We start from the raw sequence: 21,348 nt of genomic DNA on the forward strand, positions 1-21,348 counted from the left end.
ACCTGGCCTCAAAAATCATGCAATACGTTTCATTCATTGAGGCCGTCACAAAGCTCCACCCATTCTCAATGGGAGAGAAATAAATACTGCTTCTCAATGGGGAGTAGCAAAGTTCTTGGAAGGCATATGACACCCAGAATATTGCTGTAGGCATTTGTAAATGGGGTTGTTGACATTGAGCAGTCAGGTAGGTGATGTGGTTGGCTATTCTGCAGTGAGCCCCTGGTTTTGGTCTTTTCTTTGGGGATAATCAGATTTTTAAAAGTATGTTCTTTCATTTTCTTGCTTAGGAATTCTAGGAGACTTGTTAGGGCTGGGGGTTAAAATAGGACTGGGGAACTCAGCATTCAATATTTAATGCATATACCTTATTTTCAGTAGGATAGCCCATCTTTACTAACACCTGTGCCAGCCAACTCCCTGTCCCAGGTTTCTCTGTTCTACCCTCTTCAGATAATAAACCTCTAGAGTGAAGGAAGGTCAGTTACCCAGTGGCATAGAACTTGGAAGGAAACCTAAACATCTGACTGCTTTGCCAGAAGTTTTCACCCAATCCTTTATATTTTGTTTAACACCATCATGCCCAGTTACAAAGGAAACTGGAGCTGTCCTGTCCGGTCCTGAGAATTCCAGAGATTCTGAAGAATCCATGATGGGTTGATTCCCAGCTCTCTCCTCTTTGGTTTTGCATTCCACTGTTTTGGTTTTGATAACTCATTTACTGCTGGTTTGTATGTTTTCCAGCTTCCAAAATGTATAACTGTTGTTTTCTTGCTTTATTTGCTAGTCCTTTCAATCTCTTTTCTATGGCTTTGTTAGGGTTTTGACCAATGTGAGTTTAGTATATTTGAACTGCCATTTTAGCCTAAGAGTCTCTTCAGTCTCCTTCCACCATTGTTCAGGTGGTATCATTAGCAAACCCCTAAAGACTAAATTCTTTCAACATGCTCAAGGTTTTCAACAACTCTCTTAAAGCATGGTAGTGCCATAAACTGAATTTCAGGTATATTCTAACCAGTACAGATGACAATAGGTAGCTCTCTTATTTCAGGCACTCAACTCAGCACCTTTCAAACTGTGTTAGTGCAGTGGCATCCCTCAAATCATTAATGAGTGGTCTGAAAAAAAGCTTCAGAAATATCATGTTCCATTCTGTTCAATGTTTATCATATTATAAATCAAGAAAAGTGTGCTTAATTTGTTTTTATTTAATATTTCCAAAACAGTTAATTATATAATCCTTTTTTTTTTGGAGAACATTTTGTAAGATTTTAATGTAATGTCCCTTTAAGTGGGTTAACCAACTACCTGCATTAGAATCATTGAGAGTTCATTTATATATTTGGATACCCTTGGTCCTATTCCAGATCTTGAATCAGACATGGCCTTAGGAATCTGCATTTTACATCAAACAACATATGCAATTCTTGTGCTACCTAAGATTACTGGGAGCCTATGCCTACCTATTTGAACCTTTATCTGGAGGAACTTCCACAGTGTTCCTACACTTCTTCAGCCCCTCTCCATGCCTCACACATTCTACTCTTTAGGAATGACTTTTCTGAGGGTTAAACTTGGAAAAACACAATATGAATGCTTGGCCTAGCCCCTACCTCTCATTCCTCTCATTGCGATCTACTTATTTGCCAGAAGGGTACATTTTACTCTGTTGTGTGGGCTATGCGCTGAGGGAGGAATCTCATAATTATCTGATTGTCCCAATGATTGGGCAGAAAAGTGTATCTGATAAAGGATTAAAACAATAGAAAATTCACTTACAATGTTAAAGGTGGAGGCTTAGTCTTCACAGAGCTATGCCCATCTCTCAATTGGTTCTGAGCCAATCTCTCCATTGGTTCAAAGGCATGTTACATATTGAGTCCCCTCAAATCCTGAATTTACATTTGAAGATAATTGACCTATAGGCAAGTTTCAAAAAATACAATATAAGTATATCATGCAAAGCAGTGGAAAACACATGGCTATTCATTTTACTTTTTTAAAAAAAGAAAATTTGCATTCATGGGAAAATCAGGCAAGGTAAAGCAGCAGTAACTGAAATTCATCTATTTGGAAGTAATTCCAAAGGATTTGAAAATAGCCAGATCCATCCTTCATATTTCTTTTAAGATCCCTCTTAAGACAAGCAGAGAGATAGGAGACCAGAGTGTGTAACATCTGTTTTGTTTAGGGATAAGAAGGGTGCAGTGGAGGGAGTTCTTGGAAGCATTCTTAAAGGATGTGGTAGGAGAGCACCTGGAAAAGCCTACTTTATTGAAGGGAGGCTTGAGGACCCAGGCAGAGGAGGTCATGTTTAACAAATTGGATGGAGTTCCTTGAAGATATCCCTGTCATGAAAGATGAAGGAGATTTAGTGGCTGTATGAAGAGTGCTTTGATTTTTAAACAAGATTTGACAAGATCCACATCCGGGATTAATGGTCAAGGGGAAGAGCTATTGAACATGGGTGATGTAGGGTGCAAGAGAAAAAAACTGGCTCCAGAAAGGGAGATGGATGAAAGACAGGGAAGGGTTTTGTGATTTACTCCTATCCTCTCCTCCCCCTGGATGGAGGAGCATTTATCCCTTAGGGTGACTTACATATATTACTAATGGAGGAGGGGATAATAGTAAGAGAAAATGGTCAGCCAGATTTGGGATAGATTTTGTAATATGTATAGAAGGGTAGCCAAACAACAGAACAAATACACTGAGTCTTGAGATGATTCAGAAGCTTGGACCCAGCAATTGTAGCAAATCATACCCAATAGGGATAGTGACGCTTGGCTATGACATCGTGGCTTGGGCAGAGGGATGGAAACCAATCCAAACCAAAGAAACCAGGATTAATAAACCAAAGTAGGGAACAATTAGCCCAGTGACATTTCCTGAGACTGCAGTTTTAGATGATTGTAAAGTCAGCCAAGTTGGTCTTTGGTGTTCCCAGCCTTTCTTTCAGAGTACTCTCCCATTCTCACACTCTCCCCTCTTTCTCCGATAAAAATCTAATGTCAGTAAAATATCTAACTCACCCTAAGGGATAAATGCTTAGAGAGAGTTCAAGGCATTATTCTTCCTCTGGGCATTTACATTTTAATGGGAGTTTTAAAATTTAAATCAAAGTATTATAGCTGTTGTGATGGAATTTCAAGGAAGGGTCTGGGGAGGACACAGTAGGGTTGTTATGTGTCCCAGAAGTCACTCATGGCAGTTGTCTCCTGCACCTGGTGGTAAAATCAATGTTAGTTCTGCCAAACAGTATTCTGGTCTTCAATTCTTATGAAAAAGTAAAATCATTGAAAATAGAGCTTTAAAAACTGGATTTGTGGTTGAAAAAAACAGTATTGACAGGCTCCGGCCAAAGTAGCTGATGGGATGACATTATGGTACGAGAATAGGAAGGAGAAAAGGGCAACAGAGAAGGGAGCTGAGGCCCAGAGACATTCACACACTGACCAGCATCTGAATGCCTTTAGCCCCCAACACTCGCCATCATCCTCATTGAAATCCTGCCCCATTTAAATGCTGCTGCAGAGACACCTACACACTGACCAGGGTCTGAGTGCCTTTAGCTCCCAATACCTTCACTACCATACTCACTGAAATCCTGCTCCATTCAAATGCTACTTCTTCTATATAGGAAAATAAATGGTGTTACTGTTCATCTTCTTGTTACCAACAACAGTAGAAGTAGGGAGAGAGTGTTTTCTATAATGAATTCTCCTGTGAATCCAAGCAGAAAAGAGGAAAAGGAAGGAGAGAGTAAAGTGGGCACTAACCCTGCATTCAGCCTCCAAGATCCTTCTTGATGATTTGGTATCATGGAAAGACACAATTACTGGAACGTGGCAAGCGTTTTCCTTTAGAAATTTACTAAATTTCTTTCTGAGGATACAGGAGTGTGGTAGGTACGATTATAGAGGAAGAGACTGTAGTATACCATTCAGCAGCCTTAACTAGCAAAAAACACAGCTGAGAGTTCAATATGAAGAAGGAGTCTGAGCTTTTAAAAGGCTGTAAAAACTCCATGAACTTTATTCATGGAAAAGTTTTTCACACCCCCATTTAGAGTTCAATTTGGCTTTACTACATTGTTTAAATTAAGATTAACGATCTATCTAGTTTCTCATCTCAGAGATTAAAGCAGAATATTAACAGAGTGGCCTAAGCTAACTTGGTAAAAAAGGAAAGGAAAACCATGTTAAAAGGACATAGGGACTTTAAGAAGCACAGCCATCTGAGGCTATTTTGGTCTGGGACAAAGAGTCTTAACTGCTCAGTGTGTCCTGGGGCCTCACTGTCTCAGAGCAGATTTTTCTACCTTGCCCTCTATTTCCATCCCTTCAGTTCATCCATCCCAGCTGCAATGGCCTTGCTGATCCGCGACCGCACCAAGCCTGTTCTCAGCTCAGTGCCTCTGCATTGCCCTTGCCTCGGTCTGTGAAACTCCAAGGCAACACTTCATATGGTCAGCCCCTTCTCTGTTCTCCATCCCTTCACTCTTTCTTAAATAGCCACTCTCAATCTGCATCCCATTACCCTGCTCTATTTTCTTTACAAATAATTACCACTTGAATTTATTTGATTCATATGCTTTTCTGCTTATTTATTTCCTGTTTCTCCCCTTTGAATGAAATCTCCATGAAAAGAGGAATCTTGCCTAGCTTGGTCACCGTTCTACCCCAGGTCCTGGAAAGGCATGGAGCAGCCACGCTATAAATGACTGTAAAGAACTAGTAAGTGAGGAGTCCCCAGTGATACCACGGAGTCTTCCCAATAAGGTTGCGTTTTAATCAGCTTCCTCTTTCTATAAAGACAGGGAGATTTATGGACACTTTATAAATCTTATACCCACAATGAATTATTTGTTTTTATTTACTGGATATTCTCAGTTATCTGGAAAGATCTGACACTGTGAAAAAGTCCCTTCTGCAATATGGATACCAAGGAGGATTTTAGGTTGTGAAAAGAGAAGTGGTTGCTTGTTTTCTCTCGCTAGATGAAAGGAGGCCACAAATCTTTTTGCAGTTCCACTAAAGAGCCAATAAAATAGAAACGCAACACACATGTGCCAAGAGTTCAACAACAAGGCGGAAGTGGCTTAGGTTTGTGGTCTGTTACCACATGACAACATTGAGTTGGAGCCAAGGCATTTTCTGCTCTTTGCAGTCTCTGCATGTTGAAAGGCTCTACTTCGGAAAGAACAAGGGATACACATGTCACAGAAGAGGAACTCCGTGATCGGCACAGGGGTGTGAAAGGATCAGGGAAGACATGTTTCAGCAAATAGAAAAGTTAGGGAATTTAAAGTTTCCCTACACAAGAGTAAGCAAATTATGACCCAGAAGGCAAATTCAGCCCGCTGTCTTTTTTCTTGGCAGTTTTAGAAGTTTTTATTTTCCCAAATGGGCTTTTTTGAATTGAAAAAAAGTTCCAGTATTCACTTGGAAACTTACTAGTTCCTAGGAAATAAAATAATGTGGCATAAAGCAAAGGACATTAGTCTGTGAGTCAGGGGACCTAAGTTGTTGTCGTGACTCTTCTACTAACTGGTTACTTCTGCTGTCTGGTTTTGTAAATAAACTATTATTGGAATACATCATACATTCATTTGTTTATATATCATCCATAGATATTTTCACACTATAACAGTAGAGTTGAGTAGTTGTGAAAGAGACCACATAGCCCACAAAGCCCAAAATATTTACCACCTGCTTCTTAATATTATAGAAAAGAAAATTGCCAGTCCTTGCCCTATACTATGAGCACAAAAATAAATATGTTATACTATATGAAATTGCTTATATTTGATCTAAATAATTGAAATTTTACATAATTCAAAGGTCAGGAGATCGAGACCATACTGGCTAACACGGTGAAACCCCGTCTCTACTAAAAATACAAAAAAATGAGCCGGGCATGGTGGCGGGTGCCTGTAGTCCCAGCTACTCGGGAGGCTGAGGCAGGAGAATGGCGTGAAACTGGGAGGCGGAGCTTGCAGTGAGCCGAGATTGTGCCACTGCACTCTAGCCTGGGCCACAGAGCAAGACTCTGTCTCAAAAAAAAAAAAAAAAAATAGTTTGTTCTTTTAAATCTCTTCTTCAATGTCTATCTCAGAACCATCTCATCCATAAAGCTTCTTCCAAATAGACGGGAGCACTCTGGTTTCTCAATCCCCATGGAACTTTGCTCGTACATTTGGCTGATTCCACGCTTCTATAATAGTCATTAGATGTATCGCTTCTGTATACATTGTTGTTGAACTCTTGGCACATGTGTGTTGCGTTTCTATTTTATTGGCTCTTTAGTGGAACTGCAAAACAGTACTGGAAAGTACTGTTATAGGCTTAATTGTGCCCCCACCCCCAAATTCATATGTTGAAGTCCTAACCCTAGTACCTCAGAATGTGACTGTATTTGGAGATAGAGTTTTTAAAGAGGTGGCTTAGGTATAACGAGGTCCTTAGGGTGGATCCCAATCCAATCTGAGTGATGTACTTATAGGAAGAGAAGATTAGGACACAGAGATACCAGAGAGGTCATTCACAGAGGAAAGACGGTGCGAAGATGCAGTGAGAAGGTGGCCACATGCAAGCTGAGGAGAAAGGCCTCAGAAGAAACCAATACTGCCAACGCCTTGGTCTTGGACGTCCAGCCTCCAGAACTGTGAGACAATAAATTTCTGTTGTTTAAGCCTCCCAGTCTGTGCTATTTTGCATGGCAGCCCTAACAAACTAATATAGCTACTCAAGAGTAGAAGTTATTTCTTAGAAACTCCTAGTTTAGTCCCCAACGTTCAATGGAAACATGACTTGGTAACTCCAAGTTAACAAACCATAAACTATTGCATTAAATCCACATTCATTATCCCATACGTAAATGTCATGAAGGTCAATGTACACAGCTCCATGCAACTGCATTCCCAATAGCATTGAGAGCCATGTCTGTCTAGTATTCATTGACTAAGCTTTATAGAATTTAGTAAAGCAAAGTGCATAACTTGGTGTGTCTGGGGTCTAAAACAGTGAATCTAGGCATTGAGGACCAGAATACTGTTTAGCAGAACCAACACTGGTTCTCCAAAGTTTCTAGAGTGTAAATAAGAAGTTTCTACACAGAAATGTCCTGGAAGACTCCAGAATTGTTCATTCAATGGACATTTATCAACTGCCAGGCAAAAAAGTCAACTTATATATCTCTGCTGACTTACTGTTTTCATTGAAAATTGAAAAAGCTCACCACCCCTTTCTTAGTGTACTGAGAGAGAGAAAGGAATAACCAGCATGCTGGATGAGAGCTCTGTCAATTAGAATAACAGGCCCTTGGTAGCCAATTCCAAATAACAATCTTCAGGGGAGCTCAATAATAAACATTAAACAGAAATATTAAATACGTAGTTCTAATTTACATTCCAGATGTCAGAACTGCAAAAATGGGCAATGCAACAAAGATTGGACCATATGAGGAGCCAAGCTTCCCTGGTTTATCCAAAATCTGTTGAGTAAAAAGTACAACTGCTTCACATGGGACCATGGCCAAATTCAACCTGAGAGAACTCATTTTGCAAACATCCTCCAAATGTAGAAGCTTTCCTGATTGTTCATTTCCAAATGAACAAATAAGAGGCTTCAGTATGAACAATGTCCAGATGCCCCAGAAGCCTGCTCTGTTTGCCAATTCCACTGACCAAACACACATTCTATTCCTTTTGGATTTCATTGGCAGCCCACGATGAGAAGCACTGTTTTATCTATGAAAACTTTACCAACTTAAAGCTTGATGAGGAGATATATGAGGAGAGACCACTGGGCACTCTCATGAATTGAAAGTCAGAAGTTATTGAGCATAGTCAGATCTGATCTTTCCCAGACCCATACATTTCACCCAGGGAATTCCCATACAATTATGGGAAAACCTGAACCACATTATCCCTAACCAACTCCAAATTTAATGGTGTGAGGAACCCTCCATCTTAAAACAAACCAAAGGCTTATAAACACATGGCTGCTATGGTCTGACTTCTCAATAGAGGGCTGGTTATCTTCTCAATAATAAGTTCTTAAGCCTCTCTGGAAAATAATACCCACTTATCAATCTGCCTTTGGCCACTGGATCAAGAAAAAGAAAAGTGTTCCTAAATTGATTATCCAAGCCCTTTCTCTCTGTGTGTGATGAGATTGTTCCTAAAATGTCTGAACTCCTATTTTAGTTCCCCACCTTCAATAGAAACATGACATGGTAACTCCAAGTGAACAAATAATTAATTATTGCATTAAATCCACATCCATTATCCCACATGTAAATGTCATGAAGGCAAATGTACACAGCTCCATGTAACTATATAGCTTAGAAGCTAAGACAAAGATATTCTTCTTATTAAGTTAGTAATCTGGATTTCAGGGGAAATTATTTTTTATGCAGGCTTGTCAAGATTATACAAATAATCAATTGTCCATGTAATTTACAATCTTCTTCAGAGTGTGTGGGCCTTTGAAAATGAAAATTCATGTGTAATTCTCCCTGTGGCCTGAATTTTGAGTGCACTAAATCCATATTATCTAAAGACAATGTTCATTACATTACACACCCTTATGTCACCAATATCTGACCACCACTCCACCCAGAACTTTCCATGGCCCTTTACTTCCAATTTCATTGAAACTAAATTTCTCAGTTTAATTGTCATAGTTTTTCACAGTACTTCTCCAGTTGGATTCACCAATTCTCTCCAAAATATACCTGTTATTTAAGTCAAGCAAGTTTCCTCTATGTCTACAAATAAATCATGCTTACTCTAGAGACCTTTCCTTGTATTTCTTCCTTTCATTTGAAAGATTTCTTCTAAACTTCAGATCCAGCTTAAAATGTAATTTATTGAAAGTTGCATTTTTCAACCAACACCCTCACATTCATCTTTTTTTCTGTGTCTTCCAACAGCACTAATCCTCTGTACCACATGATTTAGTAATGACTTACGTTTCAAAAAACTTACTCTTGTTTTGTACATTTGATTCAAGTCTCACAAAAATGAAAGCTTCATTTAAAAAACATTTGTTCTCTGCTGTAATCTTAGCACCTAGAACAATACCTGGAACATGGGGAGGCTTGATAAATATTTATTGAAATAATAAATAATGATTACACAAATGTCTTCTCAGTAGGACTTGGAATTTCTCAAGAACAGGAGCCACATTATAATCCTTTGATTTTTATTATCCACAGTCCACTGCTACATTGTCTTAGTCTATTTTCTGTTGCTTATAACTGAATACCTAAGACTGGGTAGAAATGAAAATGGATTTCTTACAATCATGGAGGCTGAGATGTCCATGATTGAGGGACTATATCTGGTGAGAGCCTCCTTGCTGGTGGGGACCCTCTTCAGAGTCCCAAGGTGGCACAGGGCATCACATGGCAAGGAGGCTGAGTGTGCTAGCTCAGGTCTCTCTTCCTATTCTTATAAAGCCACCAGTTTCATTCCCATGATTACCCATCAGTCCATTCACACATTAATGCATTAGCCCATCAATGAATTAATCCATCCATGAGGGCAGAGCCTTCATGACTCAATCACCTCTTAAAGGCCCCACCTCTCAATACTGCCTCATTGTGGATTAAATTTTAACATGAGTTTTGGTGGGGATAAATCTTCAAACAATCGTGCATGTACATCTCATTTACCAAGTACTCAATCTTCTGCAATGCCCAATGACTTAACTGCAGACTTAAGTTCTAGGTCAGACTTGAAGATGAATACAATTGAAGTACTCACTGCCTAAATTATTCCTGGGGGAAAAAAGGAAGAGACAGAAAAAGATCTATTAAATCTGGAAAGATGCCTGTCTTTTAAAATAGAAAGTAAGACCATTTGTCATTTAAGGAACATGGGTCTTTCTTAATTACCATGTTTCATACAATTATTGTTAGGCACAGTTATTTCTTCTCTATAGAGAAAAAAGCTTATTAAATAAAACATCTACTCAGATTTCCATGTAGACACATACTTCTAAAGTAAACAAGCCAGGCAAATATTATTATATCCATTGCACGGATGAATAAACTAGTAAGGCTGTCTTATCAAATGTTATATGGCTATGAAATGGTAGAGCTGAAACTAACAGCAAGTTTTTTTAGTTTGCCTCCCATATTTTTATGATGCCTTTTGCAAGCATTCTTAATGGTAAACATAAAGAAAATTTTGATGTCTACTCACTTTCCATTTTTTGGAATTTTCCCCTTTTGGTCTCCTTGCTACCCCTAATGGACTCTTACCTTCCTTTCCTTGATTCTCATGAGAATCTGATCATTGCTAAAGTGGGCAAGGAAAATTGTGGCATCTCTCGTCTATCAGGGTGGTTTTCTGAAGCAGTAATCCGTGCATTATTACTAATTCTATGCTTCTTTATAGAACTATTACCTGAAAACCTAGATATTTTGGTTGGGCACAGTGGCTCACATCTGTAATCCCGCACTTTGGGAGGCCAGGGTGGGGGGATCACTTGAGGTCAGGAGTTTGAGACCAGCCTGGCCAACGTGGTAAAACCCTGTCTCTACTAAAAATGCAAAAATTAGCTGGGCATGGTGGTGGACACCTGTAATCCCAGCTACTTGGAAGGCTGATGCACAAGAATCGCTTGAACCAGGGAGGCAGAGGTTGCAATGAGCTGAGATCACGCCACTGTACTCCAGCCTGGGTAATAGAGTGAGACTCAGTCTCAATTAAAAAAAAAAAAAAAAAAAAAAACCAAAACCACAATAAAAAACTAGGTATTTTTATTGCTTTTGGAAGGAGAAAATGCAGAAAATATAAGAATCAATTCTTGACTTTTTATTTCTAAAATATTCTCTAGAAACTCAAAGCAGAGCATAATCTTGAGAGCCAAGGCTTCATTGTGAGAGCCAAGTTTTTATGATAGAGAAAAGGTTTTTTTGAGTCAACTCAGATGGAATATGAAGATAAATCTTATACCATAAATAGTAGTGTTAGGAAAAAGGCAGATTTCTCTCAAAAAACTACATAAATTCAATCTGCTGGAGAAAGAAGAGAATTGAGATGGAAAAGGGGGTAATATTTAGTCGTCACTGTGTGGGTCTCAGAGAAGGGACTCTGCTCCCATCTTCCTCTCTTGTAGAGCTAGGCCCAGCCCTAGACGTGATCTAAACTGTAGTTAGGTTTGGGATGCGGAGGGGGAATTCTTGGAAGAGAACACTGCCTTTCCCCTCCTGTTCAGTAGGCTGAGTTTAGAGCCTCTCAGATGTGCCCTGCCCCTCAGTGCAATGAACTAAGAGAGGAAACTGGAATATCTAAGAAGAAAGGGATTGTGAGAGAGCATCCAAACATTTCTTATGTTCTTGAAGGTCCTGGATCAGAAGAGGCCTGACAAGAGGCCACTATCAGCAGCAACAGCACGGGCGGGACAAACCTGAGACCCTGATGGACCGTGGACACCAGCAGGAGAGACACAGGTCAGTGGTGATGTGAATTAGGTGCACTCAAAGGGGGACAACGAAGGGCAAGGACAACTATGACAACTCCTGCCCTAATGTGCATACCCCAAAAACATACTGATGATACTCTGGGATGATGAAGAGTGGGGGAGAAAACACTAATTGGGTTTAAATGTATGCCTGCTCAGAAATAATAAGATTAAAGTTCTTGTTAGGGAAAATGGAGCACCAGAGAGTAATTGTTTAGTACCAGAAAAATAAAGATGTCACAATTTTACACATTGGTGTTTCTATCAATGAAATTTGTAGACAATTCACACACAAAAGGTGATGGCTGGGAAGTGTGTGAACTACTGTGGGATACGGAGCCAGCAAGGGAACGCCAGATCCATTTCAGAAGCTGGGTCTGTCTTCAAAGGGTTTTGACTTGCTGACCTCTGGCTGGCCTGCATCCTCCTCTCGGAACACACCAGACAGACGAGTAAACACAGATCACCAGTGGACCACATGTTCCCTTCTTCTTCCAAGTGCTTTGTGGCCGTGGGCCTCCCCCGCTCCAGGCTTTTCATCTAGGTCCTCTTGACTGATGCTCAGGCCCCACAGAAGTTTCCTCACTCCTCCCTCAGCCTAGCAAGGGTGTAGAAAATAATGACCAAGCTCACCAGAGATTTCCAATATTGGTGAAGAGCGTCACCCCTAGCTTTTCTCAAATGCATGATCTACAGTGTGTGAAACCCTGACTTCATTCATTCCTTTGAACATAACCTTTCCCTATCTGATTTCCTCCTGTAAATGCTGATGTTCCTGGGTAGGGCCACTAGTTAATTCCCCAACTCTCCTCTATGAGAAGTCATTATATTATTTGACTCTATGACACGGGTGACTTTGAGAAGCAGAAAACAGTAATGTTAAAACAAACAAAAAAAAGGTTGAGACCTTAAAAGAGGAAAGAAGGGTTCAGAAAAGGGTGTTTGGAGGAGTTGAAGAGAACTTTGTCCATCATCTTTCTTGAGGATAGATCCAAGTATGCAGTGAACCACCTTTGCTGCTAAAATAAATGGCAGCAGGTGAAAGACAAAGATGGCTGTCAGAGGACAGAAGGAAATGAATGTTGGAATAAATGCTTTCTGATATATTTACACAGTTCCAAGTTTGCTAAATTACACATCCATTGTTTTAGACGGTAGTTCAGAGCTCTCCTTCTTACCAGTATTAAAAAATAAAACGCTTTATTAAGGTATTATTGACCTATACTGTACATATTTCATATATATATGTTGATGAGTTTGTGGATACGTATACATCCATGAATCTATTACCACTGTCAAGGCCATCAACATATCCATCACCTCCCAGAGTTTCCTTCCAACGCATTTATTATTATTGTTGTTGTTATTTAATTAATTTGCTTATTTTTGTGGTAAGAACAATTAACATAAGATCTATTCTCTTAGCAAATGTTAAGTCTACAATATTGTATATGCTGTATAGATCTCCAGAAGTTATTCATCTTGCATTACTGAAAGTTTGTACCCTTTAACCAACACCTCCCCCTTTCTTCCTACCCATTCCCTAGCAACCACCATTCTACTCTCTGCTTCTAAGAGTTTGATTTAGATTCCACATGTAAATGAGGTCATACAGAGGTCATACAGCATTTGTCTGTGACTGGCTTACTTCACTTATGATAACACCCTCTGGGTCACCCAAGTTATTGCACATGGCAGGATCTCCTTTTTGAAGGCGAATGATATTCCACTGTTCCACTGTGTGTGTGTGTGTGTGTGTGTGTGTGTGTGTGTGTGTGTGTGTGTATCTCACAATTGTTTATCCATTCATTCATCACAGGACACTTACATGTTCTATATGTCTTGGTTATTGTGAATAATACTGCAATGAACATGGAAGCATAGATATCTCTTCAAGATCCTAATTTCAATTCTTTGGATCTATATTCAGAAGTGAGATTGCTGAATCATATGGTAGTTTTAATTTTCGAGGAAACTCCATACTGTTTTCCATAATGGCTATAAAAATTTACATTCCCATCAATAGTGTACAAGGATTCCCCTTTTTCCACATTCTCACCAGCACTTGTATGTATATATACATAATATATATATTTGTGTGTGTATATATATACCAGCACTTGTGTGTGTGTATATATATATACACCAGCACTTGTATATATACATATATACATATATGTGTATACATATATGTATATACAAGTGCTGGTGAGAACATGGAAATTGGCTATAATAGCCATACTAAAGTTGTGAAGTGGTATCTCATTGTGGTTTTGATATGCACGTCCGTAATGATTAGTAATGCTGAGCCCCTTTTCATAGACCTGTTGGTCAATTTCTATATCTTCTTTGGAGAAATGTCTATTCAGGTTCTTTCCCTAATTTTAATTGAATTATTTTATTTTTGCCCTTTAGTTATAGAAATTCATTGTATACTTTAGGTATTGACCCCTTATCAGGTGTATGGTTTGCAAATATTTTCTCCCATTCCACAGATTGATTTGGCATTTTGTGGATTGTTTCCTTTGCTGTGAAGAAGATGTTTAATTTGATGTAATCCTACTTATTTTTTGCTTCTGTTGTCTGTGCATTTGATGTCATATTCAAAACATCAGAACCAACGTCAAGAGACTTTTTCCCCATGTTTTCTTCTGGGAGTTTTACAGTTTCAGGTTTTATGTTTAAGTCTTTAATCGATGTTGAGTTCATTTTTGTGTATGGTGTAAGATAGGGTGCAATTTCATTTGTTTTCCTGTGGATAACCAATTTTCCCAGCACCATTTATTGAAGAGACTATTTTTTCTCCTTGTGCATTCTTGATGCCCTGGTCAAAAATTAGTTGACCATATATGTGTGGGTTTATTTCTGGACCTTCTATTCTGTTCCATTGGTTTATGTGTCTATTTCTATGTCAGGACCATACTGGTTTGACTACTATAGCTTTGTAATACAATTTGAAATCAGGAAGTGTGATGCCTCTAAGTTTTGTCCTTCTTACTTAGGATTGCTTTGGCTATTCTGTGTGTGTGTGTGTGTGTGTGTGTGTGTGTGGTTCTATATAAATTTGTGGATTGTTTTTGAATATCTGTGAAAAAATGCCATTGTAATTTTGATAGAGATTGCATTGAACCATTAGGTATCTTTTGGTCGTATGGACATTTTAACAATATTAATTCTTCCAATTTATGAACATGGGATATATTTTCATTTATTTGTCTCTAATTTGTTTCATTGGTGCTTTATAGTTTCCAGTGCACAGATCTTTCACCCCTTGGTTAAATTTATATCTAAGGCTTTTTTGATGATATTTTAAATGAGATTGTTTTTTAATGTCCTTTTTGGATTTTTTTTGTTAGTGGATAGAAACACACTGTTTTCATATGTTGATTTTATATCCTGCAACTTTACTCAATTTGTTTTTTAGTTCTAACAACTTTTTTTGCGGGGGTGAGTTTCTTAGCATTTGGGTATTTAGCTGAAGCTTAAACTCTTCTGCAAATAAAAAAATGATGCCCTTACACCAATGTAGTCTGGAAGCTAACAAATAACTTTTGTAACTATCTTACCTCATTCTTTCTGGTTCACAGCTCAATAAAGGAAGCAAGGTATTCCAGGTTGAACCTCCAGAAATTCACTCTTGATTTATACATATGGCAGAGAAAGAGAGGGTAGGGAGAGTAAAAGGGATCCTGAAAAGTTTCTAGGAGTAACATCAGATACGATGGTGGAAGCAACTCACATGAGTTCCCCAGGGGCTGAAAGTAGCTGATGGAGAAAGCTTGGCCTCCTTTGTGATAGCATCCTCAGAGACTATTTCAGTTCTCCTTTCACACCTGGCATCTGTTTATATGGTACCAGAGAAGGGATTTTTATTTTAAATTATGCATATGGATTTGCACCTTTATTCTATCAGAATCAAACTAAATGTTATTCCACAACACTCCATAAAGTTAATGATACAATGTGATTAGAACTCTTTCCTGAAATACGACATTCTTCAGGGACCTTGAAAATATTAAAGGGAGTGGATGCCAAGGCCAAATCATACCCCTGGAGCCACATAGAAGTTCCACAAGTACTTATACACCAGTGACATATATATTCCTTAGTTTCTGCAAATTCAATCAGAAGGTTTATATGAAAAGTTTCTGAAAAACCAGAGGTACCATGGCAAGGGGTCTAGGAGCCAACCTGACCTAGGCAGAGCAGTCCAAATCCATACTTGACTGTAGGTAACTAATGACCTGGTCAAAGCAGAGAGAAGAAGTGAAGATTTCAAGTTAGAAAGGAAATAAAACTTCTACCACTGTGATTTCATAATGTGACAAAATTATAAAATTAGAAAATCTATTTTGTGTTCATCTCATTGAATATTTATAAGTCACCAATATCAGTTTTTTAAATGTTTTGCATTTTTTTGACCTAGTGTAAGAGATCTAAAAAATAATTCAAAGGTTTTTACACCACAGATTTTTATTTCCCAGATATAATTTGTATTTAGTCTGATTATGACACAATTGAGTTCCTTTGGAGCATAATATTCTATATAGAAAGAGTAAATATGCATTTATGTCCACCTGTGTATGTATGTAAGATATTTTGGAAAAAGGCATTGAAATAGGATTCTAAAGGCCAGACTGGGTCTACCACTTAAATGGCATGCTAGGTAGTTTCTGTGGCCTTGGATAAGTTACCTAGCCTCATAGGGCCTATTTATTCATTTATAAAATAGGCATAATCCACTCTTTCAGAATTTTTATGAGTAGTAAATGAGACAACAAATAAGGAGTAATTCATTTTTAAATATTCATTTATTTTATATATTGATAACACAGAGACATAGATCCTGGTGGTTGCTGTTGCTTTGAGACAAGGTCACAGTCTGTCCCCAAGGCTGGAGTACAGTGGCTTGAACGTGGCTCACTGCAGCTGTGCTCAGTGAATTCACTCAGAAGATTTATATGCAAAGTCCCTGAGAAACCAGAGGTACCATGGCAAAGGGTCTAGGAGCCCCCAAAGGCCCATTTTGGCCTCCCAAAATGCTATAATGATAGGCATGAGCCACCATGTCAGGCCTTATATCTTGTTTTTGTATCTTATAATTTTTAAGTATCTGAGTTCTTCAGAGCTGGGATAGATTATGTGTGATTCAGTTGCTCAAATTTTGGGGGGACGCCTATGGCAAATAAACTCATAGCACCCAGCAAAAGTTTATCACATCGAGTCCTTAATAAATGTTTCTAAAGGTCTATCTGCACTCTCTAAAATAGCACTTTCTGTGATGATGGAAATGTTCTATATTTTCACTGACCAAAATGATAGCCACTGTTTTAAATACCATTCTCAGAGCTAATGTTTCCCTAGTATCTTTTACCATTAAGAACACACGGTGTCTCTTCACAGTGGCCACCATCCCCATAAAGAGGTAAGTGTGTTATAAAGGAAAGCATACCAAGGCATTATAAACATACAGTACAACCCCCAGTGGTGGACTCTCACTCCCAAAGAGGAGTCTTGAGAAGACCACTTAACTAAAAAGAACGAAAGGCCAATGGTGAAATTTCCAGAACCAAAGCAGGAACATGGTGTTAGGGAGTGGATCTTCTCAACGGATTTCCTATAGACCACTGCCCTCCCCACCACATGTAGCTTTGTAATCTCTCTTGTTACCTATTCCTCCCAGTTACCACTTACCCAATATCCTGGTTATACAGATCAGGAGAAGCACCACCATGGCAAAGATCAGGGCAACAGTGAAGGTGGGAATCTTTTCAAAGAAGGAGCAAAGATTGCAGTAGCCACAGAATATGCCAGGTTGTGTGCGTGTGTTTGTTTTCCTTCCTTTTTTTTAAAATAGCTCTGCAATTCCAGCATTGAACTTGAGCATGATCATTATTTCCTCCTCTCATCATCTCACAATATATCCATACCAGCACAGGCAAGACTCCCAATGTCAACACTGTTTGCTTTCTTTGTGGAGCAAGACACGTTCAGTCCCATGCTATCACACATTTAGAGCAGATGTTCCTAAAAAGGATAAACCAGGTGCTTAACATATTTTATTCCAAGGGGTAATTTTAGAAATTATTGCAATCAATGAGCTAATAATAATGGTGGTAATGATGAGGCCAAGTTATTATTACTTATTACCTTTAATCATCGACAGCAACTCAATTGGACATAATTAGAGACATCATCATAAATAACGTGGAGCAGATGGAAGATGCCGGGCTTTTCATTTCGAGGACTGAGTAGGAAGGTTAATGATGGAGGAATGGGCATAAAGAATGGGGCGTTTATATCGCAAATCCATCCTGCACTTGAACCTTTCCTGTCTGAAACCCATACAAACAGCTGAATTAGACAGAAGGTATAAGCAGCCAACCCTGCACTTTCAAAGTCCACTCACTCACTTTGCAACAGCCTTCTGCCCATCACTCATTGCCAGACCCCAGTTCTGCCCCATTTCTATCCATGTGGGTTAAACAGTGGCCTGCTTGCTTGCTTGCTTGCTTGCTTTTCTTTCTTTCTTCCTTTCTTCCCTTCTTTCTTCCTTTCTTTCTTCCTTTCCTTCCTTCCTTCCTTCCTTTCTTTCTTTTTCCAATTTCAATGGCAAAAGGGAAATAGAGCAATAGTCTCTCCTGATCTTCCCCCAACCTCTCTTTGAAAACATGGAAATGCTTTAGTTAGCCATTTAGCATTAACTTAAAATTTGGCATGAAATGCAGTAAGAAACATTACATTACCTCCACTCATTAACTCAGTAAAACAACTGTTTCCTATGTATGACAACTGTAGTACAGGTGTAGAGGAGTGCACCCACAAGTAAGACACAGTTAGGTGTTCAAGTGGGATAACAACTAGATGTCAAAAAGGAAACCTGGGCTGTGAAGTTGTATACTTGGGGTTTAAATCCTGCAACTGCCATGTACTGAGCCATTATACTGGGCAAGTTATTTTTCTTTCCTGAGCCTCTGTTCTATTGATTGTGAGTGGCTAGCTTGTTAGCAGTGCCCTCTTTGTGGACCACAATACCCCTGTCTTTTTCTCCATAACAGCACCCTTCTCACCAGACTTCAGCTATGGTAATTGTCCTGTCTCACCCATAGGTTTGGAGAAGGTACTGCAATGGATTATTCCTTTCTCTGCCCCTGGTACCTGACATATACTAAGTACTCAACAAATGTTAGAGCAGATGTTTCTAGAAAGGATAAACCAGATGCTTAACATATTTTATTCCAAGGGGTAATTTTAGAAATAATTGTAATCAATGAGCTAATAATATGAGTTTTCATGTCCCTAAAGGAACTTGAAGTCTAAATGGCAGACAAGACCAACACACACAAAGCAGAGAGGGGCACAAGAGCCGTGTCTGATGCAACAGTGACTCAGGAGGATCACTCTGACTCAGAATGGCCAAGCAAAGGTATTGGGAGGAAGTGGGATAGAACTGAGCTTTGAAGGCTGTGCTAAAATCTTTACAGACTCCCCAGGTTATCTCAAGTTCTCTCCAGGAATTAGCTTCACCTCTTTGTGCTTTGGCTCCACATCAGTTAAATAGTGATAACATTTGATCATTAAGAACCATGTAGAGATGAAACAATTTTTCAAAGATTTTAAATTAAGTATACTCATTGCCACTCAAAGATAAATACCATATAAATATAATAATAATCATATTGAGAAATAAAACAGTAATGATGCAAATACTCATGTACTGTTTCATGTTTGTGGTCTTCGAGGGGAGTTTTTACTCAAATATCCCTAGATGAATAAATATATATGGTCTATAAATATGTCCCAAAGCAATTTTCTCCATTTGAACCTACATATACTTCACTATAGAACTGAAAACAAATTTATTTAAAACTTCTTTTATGTGGTTGTCTTTTGAAAAAAAATCAGAACTCTCATTAAAGCCAATAAGAATTTGGTATAAAAAATTAATAGCAGGATATGAGCTTATAGAATCTTATCAATAATATCTTTATGATCCATTGGTCTCTTTGTGATGTGCCAAACATAACCAGAATTTATTGATGAATATGATATTTGGGGGTATAAAAACTTTATATATATTTTTCTTTACTCAATTAGTGAATCTTGTTTAAATTAATATTGTCAAGAGATTTCATTTAGCAATGGCCAGGTATCATGGCCAAATAGATACTTTGATTTGAATTATCTGCCTAAATGTTCTAATTCTCTACTTTACTTCATGAAAGTGAGGAAATTCAGCTGTAGTGAAAATCTTAAAGTTGAAAAAAAATAAGTGCTTTGTACAAAGTTCTAGGAGTGAGATGTGCAAGGGGATAAAAATATGAAAAAGAGAATCCCAGTACTCACTAAGATTACATCTCAGCTGATAAATGCATTGGAAGAAAGAGAAAACTATTAAGCCAATACAAAGCACCAAAGAAATACGTGAAATAAGGGAGATAAACTCATGTCCCTATGAAATCTCCAATAAGAGAGAGATTCCAATCAGTCAGATAGATAACAAAGGAGAGTGAATTGGTGGGCTCCTGGGAGGCTTTGGACCAGAAGGGTTGGAAGCGTTGTCACTGCAGAGCGAAGAGCCTGAGAAATGACAGGGAATCAGGAAAACACAGAGAAAGCAATGAGCATTCCTCCACTTCTTCTCCCAGCAGAGGAATATTGAGAAATGCAATCGGAAAGATGGACTGGACCCAAATTCTTAAGGGTGTTGAATATCAGGCTAAATATTTTCAGCTTAATTTGGTAAGTCATGAGAAACCACTGAAGGTTTTGTTTTATTTTGTTTTTAAGCTAGTTAGTGGCCTACGTTAATTTATTATTTATCATCATTCAGCCTTTTACATTGAAATTGCTCCCCAATCCTTACCAATTTCCCCTTGGACTCTTACTACAGCACTTTTTCCCTAGTACCCCATGTCAGTGTTGCCTCCAAACAGCACGGCCCCCACCAGGCTCGCTGTCTCCTTCCCAACCCACAAGACATGAGTCTTAATTAGAAATATGATTGCATGATCCCCTAGTTTAAAATCGATCAATAGGTCCCTCTCTCCCATAGAAGAATGTCCAAGGCTTTAGTATGGTATAGCAGGCTTGTCATCTTTAAATTTTTACCTATCTGCCTACCAGGTAACCCCCTCAACACACATCCCCTGTGGTCCCTGCGCTTTGACCTGGAATTCCTCACTGTTGCATTAAATGTCCTGATTTCTCACACCCCCATACCTAGGTGTGAGTAGTCTCCTTGTCTGCCTAGAAAAATATTATTCACCCTTGGAAATTCAGCTCAAATGTCACCTTCTCCATGAAGCCTTCCCTGATAATCCCTAGCTTTGCCCCCTCCGTCCATTGAGTTAATACCTTCTCTTCTTCTCCATAGCTCCATTTGAAGGCTCTGACTCCACTTGCCACTGTTTTGTGTGTTCATTTATATTACTATCTTCCGGCTACACTGGGTAGCACCATTTCTTATTGCTCTCTGTAGCCTTAATACAGGCACTCATTACATAACGGTTGGATAAACTAATTCATATATTTTTATCACACCAACTTCCTGAAAATATCTAAGGCAGTTGAGAGGAAAGAGCTTTAGAAAAATGAATATGACAGTGATGTATTAGGTAAATTGGATGAGAGACTGCAGGCTTGGAAGGAGGGGGAGAATATGATGGATTCTGCTTTGAACATGGAAAATATGCCTTTGGCGTCCACTGCAATCAGGACCTGCTTTTGAGGCTACAAGTGATTCTGATTAGACAGGAACGGAGAATTAAGTCGTCCTTTTCACTTTCCAGGCCTAACACGCCCATGTCTTTTGATAACTTCCTCCAAGATGACTCTGAATTTCTTTAGTCCTGTCTCTCTTATCCAAATA

At 38.8% G+C, this 21,348-nt stretch overlaps 1 long non-coding RNA gene across 1 annotated transcript; it reads left to right on the forward strand.

Moving 5' to 3' along the window:
• Nucleotides 1-83: 83 nt before the first annotated feature.
• On the forward strand, nucleotides 84-19,271 carry LOC139358022 (uncharacterized). Its single transcript, XR_011612225.1, has 5 exons — nucleotides 84-187; nucleotides 6,505-6,666; nucleotides 10,135-10,180; nucleotides 11,359-11,466; nucleotides 18,783-19,271. It is a non-coding gene; the product is annotated as an uncharacterized lncRNA (long non-coding RNA).
• The last annotated feature ends 2,077 nt before the right edge of the window (nucleotides 19,272-21,348 follow it).

Source organism: Macaca nemestrina, chromosome 13, assembly GCF_043159975.1.
Source record: "Macaca nemestrina isolate mMacNem1 chromosome 13, mMacNem.hap1, whole genome shotgun sequence".
NCBI classification, from domain to species: Eukaryota; Metazoa; Chordata; class Mammalia; order Primates; family Cercopithecidae; genus Macaca; species Macaca nemestrina.